The sequence below is a fragment of the Oryx dammah genome, unplaced genomic scaffold (genome assembly GCF_014754425.2).
Source record: "Oryx dammah isolate SB20612 unplaced genomic scaffold, SCBI_Odam_1.1 HiC_scaffold_3, whole genome shotgun sequence".
In the NCBI taxonomy this organism is placed as follows: domain Eukaryota; kingdom Metazoa; phylum Chordata; class Mammalia; order Artiodactyla; family Bovidae; genus Oryx; species Oryx dammah.
Window position 1 is genome coordinate 67,832,312 of NW_024070187.1, and position 13,841 is coordinate 67,846,152.

Genomic DNA, 13,841 nt, shown 5'->3' on the forward strand with positions numbered 1-13,841 from the left:
TTTGGAACTTTCTTCAAGGATGACCATTTAAAGTAAAGTGCTCTTTTTATGTTTATCCACTATGTATTTGGAGTGGGGTCTGCGTTAGCTCATGGGCTTCCCTAGTGACTCAATGAAAAAGAATCCTCCTGCAACTCAGGAGACTTGGGTTTCATCCCTGGGTCAGGAATATCCCATGGAGAAGGAAATGGCAACCCACTCCAGCATTCTTGCCTGGGAAATCCCATGGACAGAGAAGCCTGGTGGGCTAGAGTCCATGTGGTCACACAGACGTGGACACAACTGAATGAGTAAAGTACCCACTGCATTAGCTCGGGAGTCAGATTGTCTGGGCTCTAACTCTAGCTCCACTAGATACTAGCTGCATGACCCAGGACAAGTTACTGCACCCCTCTGGGTCTCTGTTTCCTCACTTTTAAAATGGGAGGGAAAAAATGAGAAATTTCTGGTAAAGATTAAATGTCTGAAGCACTTGGAACAGTGTATGGAACATGGGTATTATTGAATACATTTTTTATTAATAGTATGTTATCAGAAGTACCTCTTAGATATATTATGTCAAACCCTTGCAAAATTATTATCCAATTGTTAAATTTAAAAAAAAAATCTCATTTGAAGAAAAAAGCTAAGAATTTCTCTTCTGTTCTAGCTTGGGTTTTGCCTTTTCCAGGAGCCAGTGAATACTGTTGGTTTAATAGGGGGATGGGGAGGCTAAGAACTAAGCACTGTTGGGAATAAGATTCCATAGGTTTATTATCCCCAACCATCTTCAGAATATCAATGTTTGTTTGATAATTTTGGATACATATCTTTATTGACTTTGTTGAACTTTTATTTATTTTTTTAAGCAAGGGATGGTTTAGTAAAATATAATTTTAGACAATCAAAATGACAAGGTATAAGAAGGGGTGACTGACCTCTGTAATCAGGCTGGGCAAAGCTATGGTTTTTCCAGTGGTCATGTATGGATGTGAGAGTTGGACTATAAAGAAAGCTGAGTGCTGAAGAATTGATGCTTTTGAACCATGGTGCTGGAGAAGACTCTTGAGAGTCCCTTGGACTGCAAGGAAATCCAACCAGTCCATCCTAAAGGAGATCAGTCCTGGGTGTTCATTGGAAGGACTGATGTTGAAGCTGAAACTCCAGTACTTTGGCCACCTGATATGAAGAGCTGACTCATTTGAAAAGACCCTGATGCTGGGGAAAATTGAGGGCAGGAGGAGAAGGGGACGACAGAGGATGAGATGGCTGGATGGCATCACCGACTCAATGGACATGAGTTTGGGTGGACTCTGAGAGTTGGTGATAGACAGGGAGGCCTGGCGTGCTGTGGTTTGTGGGGTCGCAAAGAGTCAGACTTGACTGAGTGACTTAGTTTTGACTGATCAAAGCTAAGAAATACCTTTTGTTGTGTGGTGTGATAAGCTTGGTTCCACTCTCTCCATGAAACAATGACTATCATTTACTCAACAGCTTCAGAAGTCAATCTTTCAATAGGGTTTTCCAAAAATTATGACCAACCTAGATAGCATGTTCAAAAGCAGAGACATTACTTTGCCAACTAAGGTCTGTCTAGTCAAGGCTATGGTTTTTCCACTGGTCATGTATGGATGTGAGAGTTGGACTGTGAAGAAAGCTGAGTGCTGAAGAATTTTTTTTGTGTGTGTGTGTGGATCATTTTCTACATTTAATAAAAACATTTTCTCCTTTGAGGCTCTGGAAGTCTTGAGTCACATTTTTCACTGCTGTTGTAAATCTCCCCCTCCCACCAATCCCCCTCTAAAATGTCTTAAAACACATGGTTTAACAGTGGCTGCACAGAAAATATACACCCTCAAAGTCTGACTTTATTTTAAATACAAATATACAAAATGTAAACTGAGACAATAGAGAAATTTACAAAACTTTTCTTTAAAAATAATAAAGACAAAATTCAGTTCTAGTTATTAGGATGCTATTAAAATACGTGCAAGTTGTATCTGACAGGATTTCTATTGCAGTGTTCGCCAGAGACACGTCCAATCCATCTCAACTGGAGGGCCGCCTCCAAACACAGACCTGAGTGGAAATCTCTTTGAGGAACTGGGAGGCTCCCCATCTCAGGGATGGGCGGCCTCCTTCCCCGGCTCCTGGAGGGCTTCCCCACCTGCTGGCCAGGGTGGGACCTCCTCTGGTTGCAATTCTGCTTCTAAGAAGAAGGGTCCAGGCTGGTCCCACCGTGGACTTCAGGCCAGAGCTGCAACTAGCTGCTTCCGGTGGAGTTTGAACTCACGTGGTTTGAATTGATGTGGTGGTTAAAACTGGTCTTGGAATTGGGTGAACTCTTGGAATTGTTCTGATGCTGACGCTTGAAGAGCCTCTGGAGCAGCCCTTTCTTTGGCGGTTCCGGAGGGTGGCTTCTGTTCAGGTCCTGTGAGAGGGTACCGTGGGGTCCAAACATGTTTAGCTCCTTAAAGCACTCTGTTTCTATCATCTCACTTTGCCACGGGATGGGCACAGAGCCCGTGGAGAACTTGGAGAAGAAGTCGTCGTCCGTGTGGTCCAGGTTGATGCCCTTCATGGTGGAGAACTGTCCGATGTCCAAACACAGCCTTGCAGTACACGGCCCGGGGATCTGGAATAAAGGGGGGATCCAGCATCCCAGCCTCTAAGCGCTTGAAATTCATGTTCCTGAAGAAGGGGTGTCTCTTGACCTCTGTGGCCCCTTCCTCCTGGCAGCCCAGCCTCTGCTTTGCATCTTTGGTGAGCAGCATTTTGCAGATGGACTTGGCCTCCTCGGAGAACTTGTGCGAGTACATCTCCTCCATCTCCAGCACCCGGCGGTCCACCTCCTCCAGCTGCACCTTCTCCTTGCGGCCGCGGAAGGGCGACTGGTCCTCGATCATCTCGTAGATGAGGCGGCCCAGACCCCAGTAGTCGGGGCTCAGGCCGTACCTCTGGTTGTTCAGGACCTCTGGAGCCATGTAGCCAACGGTGCCCACCCGGCCGCGGATCAGGTCTCCCTCGGGGATCTTCACGGCCAGGCCCAGGTCCGAAATCCTAATGTGGCCATAATCGTCTAACAGGATATTTTCAGGTTTCAAATCTCTGTAGACAATGTTCTCACGGTGGAGGTCCTCCAGGCCGCACAGGATCTCTGCCGCGGAGAGCAGGGCGCGCTCCTCCTCGAGGCCGGGGTTCCCCATGCTGTAAATGTGGAACTTCAGGCCCCCGCCATTCATGATGGTCAGGACCAAACACGGTGCATCCTTGGTCTCGCAGGCGTCGGCCAGGTTGACCACAAACTGACTGTTGACTTTCTCCAGAATCTGCTTCTCATTCAGGGCCATGGACTCCCCTTTCCTCTTTTTTGATCCTCTTCTTCTCCAAGCGTTTGCAGGTGTACATTTTACCCGTGGCCCGAACCTGGCAGGCACAGACCTCCCCAGAGCCCCCTTTTCCTAGTACTCCGTACTGCCTGAAAGTGTTTTTGGTTACCGGTTGCCTTTCCAACCACTTCCACTGGAGAAAGCGATCAAAATACATGCTGTCCAGGTACTCGTGGAAGGGTTCTCTCCTCAGGTAGTCGTGGACAGACTGCACGCAGGCCGAGAAGAGTTCTTTGCAGGGTTTCTGAAGGAGCTTCTCCTCCATCTGAGAGACCAGATCCCGTCCAACTTGGGTGATGAAAATTGGGGACTTTGGGGTGAGGTACTTGGTCATAATTTCCTTCCCTTTTTCTCCCAGTTTTTCATCTGGAGTAACTTCATATTCTGCCTATGGTGCTTCGGAGGTCTTCACACTGGTTAATGTGAGGGAACTTCGGGATTTCCTTCAACTTCTTGATTTTCCCTTTTGCGCTTTCCTCCACCTCCTTCCCTGGCTTTCAGCAAGACCGTGTTGGCCACGATGTTTTCCAGCTCCATTGACAGTCGGCGGTCAGCGTCTGACGGTGCTGCCGCTGCTGCTGCCGCCGCTGCTTGCCGGAGCCGGGAGCGAGCAGCCCGCCTAGCCTACCGCAATATTCTTTGCTCTTATCCCTCGGAGTTTCCACCTCTGCAAAGAAGAGCCGCCGCCGCAGCTTCTTCCTCCCTCTGTGTCCCCCCTGCCCCCGTCCCTCAACAGTTTCCCCCCCACCCCCCACCCTGCGCGCTGCTCTGTCACTCCATTCTCCTCCCCTCCAGCTCCCGCGGATGCTTTTTCCGCGCTGAAGAATTGATGCTTCTGAACTGTGGTGTTGGAGAAGACTCTTGAGGGTCCCTTGGACTGCAAGGAGATCCAACCAGTCCATTCTGAAGGAGATCAACCCTGGGATTTCTTTGGAAGGAATGATGCTAAAGCTGAAACTCCAGTACTTTGGCCACTTCATGCGAAGAGTTGACTCATTGGAAAAGACTCTGATGCTGGGAGGGATTAGGGGCAGGAGGAGAAGGGGACGACAGAGGATGAGATGGCTGGATGGCATCACTGACTCGATGGACGTGAGTCTGAGTGAACTCCGGGAGTTGGTGATGGACAGGGAGGCCTGGTGTGCTGCGATTCATGGGGTCGCAAAGAGTGGGACACGACTCAGCGACTGAACAGAAATGAACTGATACAGTCACTAGATGTGTTCCTTCTAATATCATGGCTCTGATCTACATACTGTGCTTCTTTTCTAGATTTTAAGAACTTGACTCTCATATTTCCTTTGGTATCCTTGTTGCATCTGTAGAAGTTAATTCTCTTTACTCTAAAATGATAAGAATAAAAAGCCCCCAAGTACTTAGTGTGTTCTTCTGGTGAAATAATAAATCAATATATCTGTGAGTTCTACCAAGGATTTTATTTGATCACTATTCATTTTGCTTAGGTACTTTACATTGTGCAATGTGGTAGAGTCTATTTAAATATATTCATTATTTTCTAGTCTCTAGCACAGCATAAAACTATAGCTATTTAAAAGGAAGTCCAAAATAGTTATTTAAAAAAAATCTACATTTCTGTCATCCATCTATCTATATTCTAAAGAAAGAACTTGGAATAAAGGTTTAGGGAAATCCTCATGGTGATTTTTGAACTGGAAATTGTAGAAAACATGTCCAGTTTCCTCATTACTTTTAATTCCCCACAATTACCAAATGCCTCCTCTATCACCTTCAGGAAGGCTTCTCAGAGTGATTAGAAGAAGACACCCTCTCTATCATACTTCAGGTTCCTACAAAAGCACGAGTCTCTTTGGGAGCTTTCTTCTCTTTCCATGGATATTTTGTCTAATACTTACCATTATTATAGGTTCATAATACATCTTCACATTCTGAAGAGTGATTCTCTCATCTATCTCAGAGTTTCTTGACTCTTCTCAAACATTATTTCTTTCAATTAAACATTAGAATCAGTTTTTCAATTTCCCCAGAAGTATCTAAATGGAAATTGGATTGGGATTGTAGTGGATATGTAGCTTAATGTGGGAAAATAGAAATATTTGGAATAACTTTATAATTGATGATTTGACAGAAGTTGCCTGTAAAATGAACATGCTGTCTTTTGGGAAGAGGAAAAAAGTTTTAAAAATTTCTTTAGTATTTGTGGGTTTAAAATTTTTATTTATTTATTGCCATCCACTATCTGAAATACCTTCCTGTTGGGGAATTCCTGACCTGTATTCATTGTAACAGTTGAAACAATCAACATATACTTTCCTCTGTGCTCTAGCATCTAGGACCTGGAACTATGTTTTTGGCTCAGCTCACAGTACCCAGGATTTTAAGTCTGGAGCCAATCAGCAAAGAATCAGGGACATTCGAGAGAGCTGGGGTGTTTTTTTCTCGCATGTGGCAATGGTATGAAAAACAGCATCAAATGTTTAAGAACAATGCTTAGTGGTATCATGATATCCTTTCCAATCATGGCATGATTTACCTTTAGATACTCTTTTTTAAAATCCGTTGCTACAGTCAGTGAATTAATATTTTATTTTGGGTATTTTCTGGCATAGTCATAAGAAACATTGGCTGGTACTTTTCTTGCACTATCCTTTTTCACTTTTTTAAAAACAAGGCAAAATTATTTTGTTGCTTGACCATAGGAACCATAACTAAATCTTTACTTCAGATCTTTTTCATATTTAATAAATTTTAGTATTTCATATTCTTCTAGAAAATTATCCCATTTAAGTTTTCAATTTTATTGGCCCAGGATATTCTTCATTCACAGAGTACTCTATTTCCCTCTCTAGTGTACCTATGGTTATTATTTTATTTTCTGCCCTAATATTGGCTTGTTTATGCTTCAAAAAAGATCAGTGTAGCCATAGGTCCATTTGGGTTTTTTTTTGGCCATGACACATCCCTTACTGGGATCTCAGTTTCCTGACCAGGGACAGAACCTAGATCAAGGCCGTGAAAGCCTGGAATCCTAACACTAGGCCACCGGGAAACTCCCCCAGAGGTCCACTGCTTTACTTGTCTTTTCAGAAAACAGATTTTGGGTTTTATAATCTCTCCTGTTTGTCTTCTGTGAATTTCTCGCCTTGCTTCCTGTTATAACTATACAGTAGCTCCCAGACCTTTCCTAGTATCTGTTGATGGATAAAGGAGTTAGCAGATTTCTGGCTTCTAAATTCTCGCAGGGAGCCCAGATCCAGCTCTCTGCCCTGTGCAGGGCCCACTGCTTTAATTCTTAGCCCTGGGCATTAGAAGCTCAGCTCTGAAACCACTAATCCAGTCTATCTCTCTGCAGGCTATATTGATTTAATCTCTGCATAATTCTGGGGCTGTGAGTTACTGCTTCATGTTTAGCTCCTGGAGATACCCTTTTCTTACTTTTGAGTGTGAACATGTGTGTTCTGTTTTGTTTTTAATTTTTTGGCCACACCACACAGCATGTGGGATCTTAGTTCCTTGACCAAGAGTCTAACCAGTGCCCCCTGCATTGGCAGCTCAAGAGTCTTAACCACTGGGCTATCAGGGAAGTCTTGATGAATATATATTTTAAAATATATTTCAAAAGACATTTAGTCCATCATTTCTATGTATTTAAAGTACATCAGGATTCTGTTTTTGTTGGTCACGTCAACTAGAAGTCATCCTTTTGTGTATGTATGTTGCTAATACTTCAAATTCTCACTGATGCTCTCATTTTTAAGAATTAATTTCATAAGAAATTATTTCTGACTTAGTCCTGAAGAGCAGTGTTTCAGATCATCTTTGGCCTTCCCAGTTGGCACTAGTGGTAAAAAATCTGCTTGCCAATGCAGGAGATTCAAGAGAAACAGGTTTGATCCCCAGGTCAGGAAGATCCCCTGGAGAAGGGAATGGCTACCCACTCCAGTATTCTTGCCTGGGAAATCCCATGGACAGAGGAGCCTGGAGAGCTATAGCTCATGGGGTTGCAAAGAGTCAGACACGATTGAGCGGCTGAGCACAGCACAGCATCATCTTTACCAACCCCCAGCTGCCATACAATTACCCTCCAGACAGAGGTGGTCATTTCAGAGGGAGGCCTGCTGAGATCCACTCTGGGAGGAGACGAGGGTGTCCAGGTAGCAGACTGACCTTATGATCATATGGTTCAGGAGTGCTCGTCACACAGGATTAGTTCAGTGGGAATGTCCCCTCCCTCTGTGTTCCCTTCTGCCCTGATCTTGCTTTGCTGGCTCAGTTTCTCCCTCCCCTACACTGAGAACAGTCCTGTCTTGATTTGCTGTTTTCTGGGTCTTGGGGATTCTACACAGAGAGAATGGGTATGGTTTGATAGGGCAGGAGAGGAGGCAGGAAAGAGGAAAGAGAATATAGCTTTCAAGAAACAGCGAAGCATCAAGATGCTGAAGAAGTGTCAGAGTGTGAGCAAGTGAGATCCCTGGGGTGACAAGGAGGTGTGGCTGTGGCATATGACTCAGGTTCCTTTACTGATCTTGGAAAATATGATGAATAACTAGAGTTACTTTTTAGCTATTTCTGGTTTTCAGATATTTTCCTTCAAAGGTGCTTAATGTTTAATTTGGCAATATGAGCCCCACCTTACCTCTGGGTTACAGTTGGATAACCAGCCCCTTCGTTTGCTTGGGTTGTTGACTCTTATCTGTGGCTGGTTAAGTTGATTCTCTCTGTCACCCAGGGAGAAATGCCTGGTATTAGGGGTAGGGAAGCATCTTTGAGGAGCTAAGAGTAAACTGACTCTTCCTTACTTGGCTGGCCCTTCTTAATTTTTACTTGGCTGGACTTTCCAATGAGGCTGAAGATTTCTAAATACTAGGAACTTTCTGGTGGTTCAGTGGCTGACTGCACACTCCCAGTGCGGGGGCCCTGGGTTTGATCCCTAGTCAGGGAACTAGATCCCACATGCTGCAACTAAAGATCCCACAAGCTGCAACTAAAGGCCCCACATACTGCAATTAAAACCCAGTGCAGCCAAATAAATAAATAAATGATTTTTAAAAAAAAGAATTCTAAATACTATAGAGTATTGTTGAATAATTCTCACAATGTATTTTATTGGTGTCAGGGGAATATTCAGAATTTATTTTTTAAAGTAATTTTATTTATCTATTTTATTTTTGGCTGTGCTTGGTCTTCATTGCTGTGCACACTTTTCTCTAGTTGTGGAGAGTGGGGGCTTCTCTCTATTTTCTGTTCATGGACTTATCATTGTGGTGGCTTCCCTTGTTGCGGAGCATGGACTCTAGAGTGTGTGGGCTTCAGTAGCTGTGGTTCCTGGGTTCTGGAACACAGGTTAGTAGTTGTGATGCTTGCGCTTATATGTTCCATGGCATGTGGGATCCTTCCAGACCAGGGATCGAACCCATGTATTCTGCATTGGCAGGCAGATTCTTTACCACTGAGCTACCAGAAAAGCCCTCATTCTTTTTAAAGTATGTATATGTAGCATTGATTCCTAATTACCCTCGATATCCTTTTTTTTTTTTTCCCCTTAATAATAAAATCCCAAATGTTTTAGCTTCCAGAATAAGGACCACATACATTGCCCAACCTTCCTTGCAGCTAGGGGTGGCCAAGGACTCTGAGTGGAAGTTTATATTTCCTAGTCCTTCTAGGAAATGTCTTTAAAAGGAGTGCAAACCCTTCTTCAGGCCATCCTGTCTTTCTGCTGGTTGAAGTGTGGACACAGTGATTGGAGTCAAGCAGCCAACCTGGACCATAAAGCTCAGAGCCTCAGATTTAGGATGAGGGATAAACAAGATAGACATCTGGGTCCTTGGTGACTGTGGAGCCATGCTATTAGCCTGGCCTGCTACCCTATGGATTATTTACATGTGTAAGAAGAGAACTACCGAGGCTTTTAAGTCACTACTATTTCAGTCTTTTGTCACACACAGCTAAAGCTAGTCTGAAATGATACCTGTGCCAGACATCTAACTGTATATTATTTGATGTGTGAAAATATTACTATTTATCTTTTTAATGCACATTCTGAGAACCCCAAAGAACATGACATCGTAGTTGTAGACTGAATAATGGGGTAACTACTTAGAAGTATAAGATGCAAAGGAGCCAACATTATTATCATTAACGCTTGTGGTGGTCTAACCAGCAGGAGAGTCCATTCTAATAGAAACTTAATTGTTTTTCAGATACCTACTCACTCCTGTTCAACACAGCCTGGGATAAGACAACCTCACCTCTACTCTGGGGACAGCCTGGTGAACTAAGTGTTATCCCAGATTTCTGCTCAGAATTTGGTTCAGGAATGGCTCTATGACCCAAGTTGGGCCACTGGGATACAGGAAGCAGATCCAGGAGCTCCTGGGGGAGTTCTTTCTCATTTTCTTGGAGAGTTTCTGAAAGCTACCCTCTCTCACTTTCCCTCGATATTGCTGTCCAGATGCAAGGCCTGGTGTTACTGTAATCATCTTATCAGCTTGACAATGAAGCTGACACAGACGGCAAAGCCAGTTATGCCACAGACCTATGGAATCACAGCCATTGGGTCTGTATCATCTTGAAGTGGGTTCTACCTCCGACCTTCCAGTGAAATGAGTCAACTTCCCTGTTATTGAGGGAAGATAAAATTGGGTTTTCTGTGACTTGCAGTAACATGTAAATAAAATGGCCACATGGTGGAAATAAACCCTTGGCTGGAGCAGAACACTTGGTTCTATTCCCAGCCTTGCCATCTAGAGGCTGTGTGACCATAAGTGAGTCACCTCACCTCTCTGAAACTCACCTTTCTCATCTGAAGCGGCAAGGCTGTTGGACTAGATCAGTGGTCCTCAATCATGGGTGGTTCCACTCCCATAAGAGATATCTGGCGAAATGTAGGGCACTTTTCATTATTACAGTAAGTGTGGAGACATGGCTGGCACTCACTGAGTGGGCAGGCATGCCAAACATCCACAATGCTTGGCATGATCCCAATAAAGAAAATCCATTTCCCCCAAAGTGCCTCTTGAGATACTGCTAGGGGTTCCTCTTACTTTTTACCTCTCTTGTGACTCTGGGTCATTTATTCCTTTCTCTTGATTTCTGCTTTCCTACTTTTTGCCATCTGTTGGTCCCCTTTTGACTGCCTATATGGAGCCTTTATATCAGTGTTTCTCTATTTAGGTCCCAAGGACAACATCCATCAGAGTCAGCTTGGGAATCTGCTAGAAATTCAGTTTCATGGGCCCAAACTATGACCTACCAAATCAGTATTGACATCCCCAGGTGACTTGTATGCAGTCTTGCTTTACGTGTTCCTCTATCTCACTAGGCCACAAAATGCCAAAATAGAAAGCTTTTCTTTTAAAACTTATAAATTTTAAAGTCACTTATAAAGTTTAAAAAATAAGATTATCACTCATTCTGGTATTTGAGTTCTTTGCATAAATTATTTCACTAACCCTCACAAAAACCTAATAAAAAGAAGTCTCCTATTCCCATTTTATGGGTTAAACAAAAGGCTTCCTTATCATTGCAAGTTGGTGAATGCAAGGACTGGGACTAGAGCCCAAATATGCTTGAGCCCAAAGCCCCCTTCATTATGCTGCGTAGTCTCATGTTGTTCTCTGTCTTTGTGATACTGGCTACTGAATAGACACACCAGAAAGATGCCTGGCTGCTACTTGCAACCATGTTCTGTTCACAGCAATGATGTACATCTACAATACATGTGACAGATATCTGATTTGATTTATTGCTAATGAAGAAAGGTCATCTTTACTGTAATAAAGCAGTAAAGTATTAATATATATCTTTTTGCCTTTTCAGACTGTTCATGGGGTTATCACGGCAAGAATACTTCAGTGGTTTGCTATTCCCTCCTCCAGTGGACCACATTTTGTCAGAAGGGAAAAAGGAGAAGAGGGTGGCAGAGGATGAGATAGTTAGATAGCATCACAGACTCATGGGACATGAATCTGAGCAAACTCCAGGGAGATAGTGAAGTTCTGGGAAGTTTGGCATTCTACAGTCCGTGGGGTCCCAAAGAGTCAGACACAAAGTAGCAAGTGAACAACAACAACATTAATATATGTAGCATGACCCCATTTGTTAGCTATATTCCAAATGTTAACAGTAGGAGGCATTACAGAATATATTTTTAAAATGTAATTACATTACACAGTGTGTCAGGGATGGCTGGCTAACCTTTAACTCAGTTATTACTCAAACACAGCTGCCTAAATAGGCACTACAAATCTCAGCCTCCTTTGCATCCAGAACAGGATGTATGGCTAATTCTTACCCATGGGATGTGAACAGAAGTGCTGTGTCACTTCTGGTTTGTGTTTTAAGTAGTGGGCAATGCCTTTTTTCCTGTCAGCCACCTGTCAGCCAGATGCAGAGGACTCCAAGGAAACTGGGGCTATTGGACCCACCATGTGGAAGGAGCCCAGGTCCCTGAATGACCATGTGTGGGTACAGCCACTCCAGGAACTCTGCATTCAGATGGATATATCTTTCCTTTTCTCCTCTGTCTTGCACTCAATATACCAGCAAAATTGGAAAACTGAGCAGTTGCCAAGTCAGTTTTCATTCCAATCCCAAAAGAAAGGCAATGCCAAAGAATGTTCTAACTACTGCAGATTGCACACATCTCACACACTAGTAAAGCAATGCTCAAAATTCTCCAAGCTAGGCTTCAAGAGTACATGAACCAAGAACGTCTAGATGTTCAAGCTGGAATTAGAAAAGGCAGAGGAACCAGAGATCAAATTGCCAACATCCTCTGGATCACAGAAAAAGCAGAAGAATTCCAGAAAAGCATCTGCTTCTGCTTCATTGACTATGTTAAAGTCTGACTGTGTGGATTACAACAAACTGTAGAAAATTCTTCAAGAGATGGGAATACTAGACCACCTGACTTGTCTCCTGAGAAATCTGTATGCAGGTCAAGAAGCAACAGTTAGAACCAGACACGAAACAACAGACTGGTTCCAAACTGGGAAAGGAGTACATCAAGGCTGTATATTCTCACCTTGCTTATTTAACTTCTGTGCAGAGTACATCATGCGAAATGCCAGACTGGATGAAGCACAAGCTGGAATCAAGATTGCAGGGAGAAATGTCAATAACCTCAGATATGCAAATGACACCCCCTTATGGTAGAAAGCGAAGAGGAACTAAAGAGCCTCTTGATAAAAATGAAAGAGGAGAGTGAAAAAGTTGGCTTAAAACTCAACATTCAAAAAATGAAGATGATGGCATCTGGTCCCATTACTTCATGGCAAATAGATGGGGAAACAATAGAAACAGTAAGAGACTTTATTTTGGGGGGCTTCATAATCACTGCAGATGGTGATTGCAGCCACAAAATTAAAAGATGCTTGCTCCTTGGAAGAAAAGCTATGACCAACCTAGACAGCATATTAAAAAGCAGAGACATTACCTTGCTAACAAATGTCTGTCTAGTCAAAGCTATGGTTTTTCCAGTAGTCATGTATGCATGTGAGAGTTGGACCATAAAGAAAGCTGAGTGCCAAAAAATTGATGCTTTTGAATTGTGGTGTTGGAGAAGACTCTTGAGAGTCCCTTGGACTGCAAGGAGATCCAACCTGTCAATCCTAAAGGAAATCAGTCCTGATTATTCATTGAAAGGACTGATGCTGAAGCTGAAGCTCCAATGCTTTGGCCACCTGTTGAGAAGGGCTGACTCATTAGAAAAGACCCTGATGCTGAGAAAGATTGAAGGCAGAAGGAGAAGGGGATAACAAAGGATGAGATGGTTGGATAGCATCACCAACTCAATGGACATGAGTTTGAGCAAGCCATGGGAGTTGGTGATGGACAGGGAAGCCTGGTGTGCTGCAGTCCATGGGGTTGCAAAGAGTCGGACATGACTGAGCAACTGAACTGAACTGAGGTGAGGAACAGCCACAGGCTAGGCAAGAACACTTACAGTTATGTGAGCAATAAACAAGCTTCTGTTGTGCTGTGTTATGGGAATTTGGAGTTTGTTATGGCATCCTACCTAATACAAGTAATGGTGCTACCCTGTCTAATACAAGTTATATTGACTGATCAGTAATTATAATCTTTATTTTCTTTTCATAATGTGTAATTAAAAACATAACAATAATATTTGTGGGTTTCAGAGCTCTAGTTATAGCAATGAGCATCCTCACTGGTTTTTAATTATCAAACTTCACATCATCTAAAAGATATTGGAGAGATCCATAGAAGAAGGAGTAAAAAGCTGGCAGTATGATCCTTTCTGTCCCTTTCTTTTAATATAGAATCTGATCTTGAAAAAAAAGTCATCTAAAAATCCTAAAGTTATTACTACTCCAAAGGGACAAAAAAGTGTCAAAGATACTGGAAACAGATACTGTAAATTTTGCTTTTCCTTGCATTGAGTGGAAAATAAGTTTGTATAAGCAAAGGATGTCAGCTTGCAAAGTGCTCTTCAGTTACAAGGAAGAACGGATGAAAAATTTTCGGAAA

General features: G+C 43.1%; 1 pseudogene; it reads right to left on the bottom strand.

Moving 5' to 3' along the window:
• Positions 1-1,679: 1,679 nt before the first annotated feature.
• LOC120862119 lies at positions 1,680-3,918 on the bottom strand (annotated as a pseudogene).
• Positions 3,919-13,841: the final 9,923 nt, after the last annotated feature.